This window comes from Micromesistius poutassou (assembly GCF_964030765.1).
Source record: "Micromesistius poutassou genome assembly, chromosome: 6".
In the NCBI taxonomy this organism is placed as follows: Eukaryota; Metazoa; Chordata; class Actinopteri; order Gadiformes; family Gadidae; genus Micromesistius; species Micromesistius poutassou.
In genome coordinates this window covers 8,478,521-8,487,322 of record NC_140276.1, presented here as the reverse complement: position 1 = coordinate 8,487,322, position 8,802 = coordinate 8,478,521, and positions in this window count along the sequence as shown.

Here is an 8,802-nt window from a genome sequence, read left to right as displayed (position 1 = left end):
ATATAAGTTTCATATGACACATATGACAACAACTCAGGGTTTCTGTCTCAGAATCATTACATGTTAACAATCTTCCTAGAGAGAGAAATCTGTGATTTAGGGGGGGGAGGGACACACATTTTTTCCAGGCCTGCGGCTTAATAAATCCAGAATGCACTTCCTGCTCTGGGGGATGGGGCTTGGCCGTGATGTCAGAACCGTACACATCTCTGCGCCGTACAGCTCAGACTGGGTCCGTTCTGTTAGCGGGGAGCCCAGACACGCCCGATACATCTAGGACCAGTCAGCCAGTGATGGATTGGATATCCCTTTTATTTCTTTGAGATAAAGAATAAGCAAGAATAAAATGTTCACCAAAGTATAGTATCTACTAGGGGTGTAACGATACGCGTATTCAAACCAAAATATTTTGGTACGGGTCTAATGGTTCGATGCACTTTTCATTTCGGTACGTATCGAAAAAAAAAAAAAAAAAAAATTTGAATTAAGTTTTTATTGATTATCGCACTCTGTTAGTGCCTTGTCTTGTCCTGATGTTTTGTGTTGCGGACCACAATGGAAATAAGTCCTGGACTTTATTGTGTTTTTATCCTCAATTGTATTTGATGTCTTTTCATTTGTGTAAGGCATTTGTTTGATAAAATTTAACAAATCAAATCAAAATCAAATTGTTTAATAAAATAATAAAAACTGCTGTACCGAAAAACATACCGAATCGTGACTTAAAAACCGAGGTACGTACCGGACCGTGACTTTAGTGTATCGTTACACCCCTAGTATCTACAACTTTTTGAAAGGTTGTTTGTTGTTTTTTTCCGGTTTGGGACTTTTGAGTTTTTCCCTCAGCTCTTTAATCGTGCTGCTATTATCGCAAAGGGACGGTATATTTGATTGCCTGTGTTGCATATTATATCAGGGTTGCATACTGTCAAATGTCCAGCGCTCACCTTTAAGAATGAAGCCTGTGATGCATATCATTATGCTACATTTGATTCATTTATTACATTTCTAAATGTACCATTTACAGAATGCTGCCTCCTGCTGTTGAGGGGGTAGCTATAGTCATCCTGGGTAACAGACCAATGGCACATTGGAGCAAACCGCGCAAAGCCTGACACGCCAGCCAGTGACAAATTGCAAGTAGTTAATAATTTCAATATAACACATCGGAAAATAAGGACCTGGTTGAACATCCCAAATATCCATCTTATAACAGTGTTTAAAGCTTTAATTCTGCTTTCAGTAATTGTTTTATCCTCCTACCTGATTAGCTCATGGTTTGATCCTACCTGCGGTTAAATATGACTCTCCCTCTTCTGGGTGCTGTTCCCTCTTAGGTCCTCCCTTGAGGAGTTTTTGGGCTTTTCTTTGTATCCTCTGTCCTCCTCTTCTCTCTCCTCTCCGGGGCTGATCCAGTGGCTCCAGTTGTTGATGCTGTCTTCACCAATCAATGCAATGCCTGTAGGTTTTATCACCTGCAAAGCGAACTGATGCTATTTGGTCATGGTGGGAGAGGTAATTGGCTTTTCTGCTTAAAGTACCAAGCACCTCACATTCTCCTGCCACTGAATGAATCTCTACTCAGCGCAGCTCTCTCTCTCTCGCTCCCTCTCTTGCTCCCCCCATCTCTCTCTCTCTCTCTCTCTCTCTCTCTCTCTCTCTCTCTCTCTCTCTCTCTCTCTCTCTCTCTCTCTCTCTCTCTCTCTCTCTCTCTCTCCATCTCTCTTCCATCCACTCCCTCACCCCACATTCTCCTTCTCTCTTACCCATATCCCTCTCTCTCTGTATTGCTTTCTAATCATTCTTTTTTAATCAGATGCCTTCTCTCATAATCCTACCTAACACTACAAACACACACACACACACACACACACACACACACACACACACACACACACACACACACACACACACACACACACACACACACACACACACACACACACACACACACACACACACAGGTCTTCAGGGAGTATTCTTCCACCACCTGATTGTATCCCTTTCATCCTCTTGCTTCTTAGCTCGGTTCCCCCGCTCTCTATCGTTGTCTCTGTCTAACTCTTTCTCTCTCTCTCCATCTCTCTTTTTCTGTTTCTCTCTTTCTCTCAATCTGTCTCTCTCTCGCTCTCCATCTTGCTCTCTCTGTCACTCTCTCTCTCTCTCTCTTTGTCTATGTCTGTGTCTCTGTCTCTCTGTCTCTCTCTCTGTGTCTTTCTGTCTCTGTCTCTGTCTCTCTCTCTCTCTCTCTCTCTCTCTCTCTCTTGCTCTCTCTCTCTCTCTCTGTGTCTCTCTGTCTCTGTCTCCATCTCTCTCTGTATCTTCCTCTTTCTTTCTGTGACTCTGACTCTGTCACTCCCCAAATTTCCCATGCTTGCATTACAGGGGCTAGAGTAGGTGATTTGCTCACACAATAAATTGAAAGGACCACAGACTGCAATCCTATTATATCCGTAGTGTCCCTTTTTTCCTGCTTGTATTTATTCATGTGTGTGTTGGTCTCCGAACGAAAAGGAAATTTCACACTCCTTCCTCCACACTCAATCACCTGCATTCCCCACAGCCATGGTTTGTTTGTGGTGTGAATCCAGTCAGGGGGGATAATGCAGATATATTTCCCCTGTGCACACTTGGAACTGCAACTACCCCCGTGTTCATGTTCCTCATTTCCCCTTATCAACCCCTTGACAATAGTATAAAACGTCCTTGATGATGCTGATGTGGGGCAGGATGTAACACAATTGAGCATCTAGGGTTCTCATTGGCTAAGGTGCTATCGCTGGAAGCTCAAATGTCTCAAGCTCAAGATGTTTTCACTTTCTTCAGGTTGATGAGACGTGCAGTCGTGCAGGCGTAAACCTTTAACCCTGTGTTTCAACAGCGGAGTCACATGGCAGCTGAATCCCCGTTCGTCTGCCGCTGGCCGTTGGGCCGCGTTTCCGCTCCAGTTGTAGTGTCTCACCTCCCTGTCCCTGTGACCATGTGACGCTCACTCGCTAGAACCCAAGCAGGTGTGAGAAACAGACAAGTCAAGGACAACCTCGCCGCCGGAACACATCTGATGTGGGTGTTGAACTGACTCTCTCGACAGGTAGAGAGGAAGGAAGAGCAAAGATAAAAACATTACAGGTGGGAACCCCCGTGTGTAGTCTGCTTCAACCCTGATCCAAAGCTTTGAATCTTTCTTTTCAAGGTTCACTTTAACTGTAACGGGTGGTCTGTTGAATCGTAAAAACCTTTTTTTTTAATCTATATTTTTTTGGACTTTTCTAAGATTCTTTCTTTCTAAGATCCACCAACTTAAGTCACAATGCATTATGTTCCAGCTCCTCTAAAGGGCCGGTGTCACTCTGATGTTCCTGGCTGTCATCAGCGCGCTGCACTGAGATGATTTGTGAGGGCCCCTCCGGGGAGGAGGCGTTGGTGGGTGGGATGACAGGGGGAGACCCGGGATGCTCTGTTGTATGGAGCTGCTGGTGAATAGTGATAACACACGGGTGACATCACCTGCAGCGGACATCGCTGCAGAGGGGTGGACCACCTCTAGCGCATGTCTCCAGTAGGCTCAGTCTTTAAACCAGCAGTTCTCAAACACTGGCCCATAATCGGGTCAGGTTTGTTGTGAAGACTGAAAAGAGGTTTACTGTAGTGAAGAATATATATGGAGGAATAATGACGCTTTTGGGACATGGTCATCTTTCATTTTTCCAACCTCAAATAGAGCTTTACAGAGTGAACCGGGGAACGTACCACAGCTCATCCACTATAGCACCAACCTGGGAGAATGTGTGGTGTAGTTCACCCGCCACACTATTGGGTTTGTCTACCTCAACAGGTGGGTCAGGGCAGGGAAACACTATGAACCGCTGATTGGATTTTAAACTCCTTCTGGCCAGCAAGAATTTGCAGATCCTGGCTGTGGCGCTATGTTCATTCACATTTTCTCCCCAGTCGACACCCGCAGGCATGCATTTTGTAGCACTCTCCTCTTTGTTCCTCATTAGCATTTAAACTGCTCTCTTCTGTTATCTTGCCATTTTCTTTTTCTAGTCTATTCATGTTCTTTAAACCTGTTTCAATATACCTTTCAAATGAATCTCTTTTATTCAGATCATTTTTAACCCATTTCATGTGTTTCAATCGAAAGGTGCTATGCAAACAGTGTGTGTATATATATGAATATATATAGATATATATAACACAGACATTTTTTATATATTGCTGAAGTGTGTGTGTGTGTGTGTGTGTGTGTGTGTGTGTGTGTGTGTGTGTGTGTGTGTGTTAGCTGTGTGTGTTAGCTGTGTGTGTGTGTGTGTGTGAAACATAAGCTCAAAAGGCTTAGATGTCAGAGAATGTGTAAATGTCAAAGTGGAGCAAATCAATAGTACCCTAAACCAATTTTAAAACATTTGTCAATTCAGTGTGCGCATGTGTCACTGAGGTGATCTTCGTAGCTCTTATAGAAAACGGGCTGTGGCCCCCATTAAAAGTAATTGTCTTTCCTAAACCCAGAATGAATTTTAAACAGGATATCTGCTTCCTATTTCTATACTGTCTATGTATCTATCCATCTGTTCATAACATATAGTAACTATCCAGACAATTGGCCGTCCATCTGTCCACCAGTTATTTAAGCTTCCATCTGTCCATCTGTCTATTGCATCCATCCATCTGCAAAACGTCTTGTTTCCATCTGCTTTTGTTTTTCCATTAGAAATCCATCTAAATCTATTTGTAGATCTCTCGCTCCAACTTAATAGATTAAATTATTTACGTATCTGTTCTCGGCTATGCTGTTCTATGAAAATATTTTTTCAGGTATGCCTGCCCTGGGTATTAATCATCCTTCACTGGAAACATTGAAGGGTCGTTAACATGTGAGTTGTGGGCCACCATGAAACATAAATACCATTGGAAAGCCCCCGAGTGTCAAAGGAATATATCTCTTTCTAAAACACACACACACACACACACACACACACACACACACACACACACACACACACACACACACACACACACACACACACACACACGTACGCCAACATGAATGATGCTTTACTTAAAAACTAATGAATAGATTAATTCATCATTCAAATTGCTATCTCCTTTGACCCCCCACTCCCCCCTGAAGCCATTGGCTTGACTCCCCCCCCCGCTGCCTCCCCCATGTGACTGTAGCGTCTGTTGGATGAGCAGGCTGACGTCTTGACCTCCATGCATGACCTTGGCTTCATGCGTGTTCGTAGGCTGTAATTGTGTAGTGGGAGCAGTACACTGGTGATGTTTGAGGGATTGTGTCTGCAGGTTGTCTCTCTAGTGGTGGGACTGAAGGCATAGTGTCTGTCTTGTTCTCTGTCTTCCAGTCCCTGAGGAGAGCCACTGGATCGTTCATCTACGTCCCTCTCTGTGTTTAGCTTCACTCCTGAGGGAATAGAGAAAGCGGTTACCCATAGCACAGCAAGCTGTTTGGGACATGAAAACAATTTCATATAGTTGAGGGAATATCGATAACACCTGGATTCCTTATTACAGTTGAGCAGCTTATACCACCGTTGGTTTAAAAACATGAATCACTTTATTAATAATAATAAATTAATATATTTATTATTATGGATGGATGTATTGGGGACTGATAATAAAAACAAACAGATCCAACATTTAACGTGTCAAATGTCAGTTTAGTTGGTGGCTCTATTGTGGATGAGTCACATAGGGTCAGTGAGGGACCAAAAATACACATTTAAAATACAGCAGTTTCTAGAATGAAAATAAATAGAAAGAGCAAAAAGCTGTTTTTGCTGTAGTGTCAAATGAGACACTGAATTTGGCGCCTAACCTTTGGGAATATCTAGAGTGCTGTAAGCTGCTTTTCCCCTTTAGTTTCTCTCACACTCTCTCTCACCCCCATCTCCCTCCCTCACTCACTCAGTTTTCTTTTGGCTGTCATCCCCCTGGTTCAGAGCCTTTTGATTGAGCCTTTTGACACCCAAATGATTTTCTCCTTAAAAGTGTTGAAAAGCTTCTGTTGATAGAGGCAGCCAATTGTAAATCTCCTGCTTGTCACAGTGATGTGACGGAGGGGCCCCGGGACCGCGCGCTGGGACCCTGGCTTCAAGGGAGCCTATGTTGTGCAGCAGCACATTTAAGACACACACACACACACACACACACACACACACACACACACACACACACACACACACACACACACACACACACACACACACACACATTTAGTAATAAATAGTTGAATGTATGAATACATACAACTCACAGCCTTCCCCAACTTACACTTCAGTCACACAGTAGCAGGCTTGAAACACATAGGCCTAAAACAACATTTCATAATTAAAATAACAATAAAAGAAAAACACAGTGTTGCAAGAGTGGACAAAACATTTCATTATCTTGACCTGTGTCTTTCATTAAGAAGTCTAATGGCAGAGGGGACAAATGACACGCTAAACATTTTAGTTCTAATTGACCTTTGCAGCAGCCTGCTGCTGCCACAGTTGATGCGTTGAAACCTCCTATATAAGGGGTGGGTAGGATCCCTCAGTATCTGCTCAGCTTTATTCACACATCAGATCTGACCATAGCTCTGTGACTGACGTCTGACTACATCCAATCATTTTGCTCGCTGTCTTTACTAAACGCTGCAATTTATCTTGGTCCTTTTTGCACATGTTCATGTTTAATTGAATGCGACAGATAATCCCATGTAACGACTCAACGCCATGGCTATTAGACTGGAATTGTTTAAGAAGACTGAGGGGACAAATTTGCATGACATTTCCATGGTTATCTCACCATACAATCATGGCTCATTACTCATCTGCGTCACGTTAAACCCTATTCCCCTTGGGGAGTTTAAGGAATGGCACACGCAGCTAAACGCAGTACTGATGTGTGGTGAACAACTCGGAATTGGATTTTAATAAGCATGACACTAATCCATTTCTGTGGATGTCAGTCCAAAAGCGCAAAAGGGGGAAAACTAACTCTCCAGTGGGAAAGCAAACCCATCAAGGCCCTCAAGATCAAAATGGGACACACACGCGCACACACACACACACGCACACCAATTCCAGTAGTCACAGACAACCATACAAACTCAAGAACAGTTCCAAAACAATTGTGAGATTGTTCAGGATTGTATTGTCAAACTCAATCCTGTGGTCAATAGTTCAGCGTCAAAACTGTGGCCCGTGTAAACTGGTTTTGTAAAACAAATGATATCTTCATTGGCACAATGCTCCTCCTCGTTAGGTGGGTGGATACATTAGTCATTACAGCCACCTTGTTTCTTTCAACCTAAGAGTGATTGATTCTCATGTTTGCAAATGTCAGTCAGGCAATCTTCAATCCCGTCAGCGCTACATATTTGGGACCCAATGCACCCTAAAAATTAGGAATTCATGAATTGCTTCAAACATTGATATTAATTCCTGTAGTCCATTGCCTCCAGCATTATGAAATCATATGGACCCAAAAGGACTAGAGAAGCTTGGATTCTTTATTTTTATTTTTTACGTTGGGATTAATTTAACGTCCTCTCACACACACAGACATACACATACTGCTCAGACATGAAGGTATGTATTTCTCTCATATATCTCTCATATATTCTCCCTCCTCCTCACTTGCATAGCTCTCCATCTTAGTTTTATCAGGAAACCATAGCTGCTTGCCCCCCACTTAATTGGACTATTTTATTTTCCCCAGACCCGATGGATACGTGTGACTGCTCCGTTTACCTCCTACATCCCACGGGACTGCCTCAACCAGCAGTATCCCTGGCAACAGCTTCTAGGGTAGAGAAGTCAAGGGTGAAGTATTTTAAATACCCCATCGGCATCGCACACATCCATGCACAAATAAGCACACGACACGTACATGCACGCATGAATGCTCACACACACACACACACACACACACACACACACACACACACACACACACACACACACACACACACACACACACACACTTCACCATGACTACTTCACCATGACCACTTTCCTGGGCATGTCCAGTTCCATTACTTATAGTCCCTGTTGGAGGCTGCTTCCATAACCTCCTTCCTAACCAGTTTTCCCAGTAATATCCCCTAATACGCTGGGACCCTCCCACCTCCCCCGTGTTAACTCACTTAATGAAGAAATGCAATTAGGACTGGTTTCTTTGGTGATTGATTAACCTGTCTCATACCCTGTGTACACAGGTCTCTCTCCAGCCTCTACCCAGCACTAGTCTGGGTGTTGATCACACACCTCCCCACTCTCTCTCTCTCTCTCTCTCTCTCTCTCTCTCTCTCTCTCTCTCTCTCTCTCTCTCTCTCTCTGTCCCCCCCCCCTCTCTCTCTCTCTCTCTCTGTCTCTCTCTCTCTGTGTGTGTCTCTCTCTCTCTGTCCCTCTCTCTCTCTGTCTCTCTCTCTCTGTCCCTGTCTCTGTCTCTTGGTCCCTCTCTGTCTCTCTCTCTCTCTGTCCCTCTCTCTCTCTGTCCCTCTCTCTCTGTCTCTCTCTCTCTCTGTCCCTCTCTCTCTCTCTCTCTCTCTCTCTCTCTCTCTCTGTCTCTCTCTCTCTGTCCCTCTCTCTCTGTCCCTCTCTCTCTCTGTCCCTCTCTCTCTCTGTCCCTCTCTCTCTCTCTCTCTCTCTCTCTCTCTCTCTCTCTCCCTCTCTCTCTGTCTCTCTGTCCCTCTCTCTCTCTGTCCCTCTCTCTCTCTGTCCCCCCCCCTCTCTCTCTCTCTCTCTCTGTCTCTCTCTCTCTGTGTGTGTCTCTCTCTCTCTGTCCCTCTCT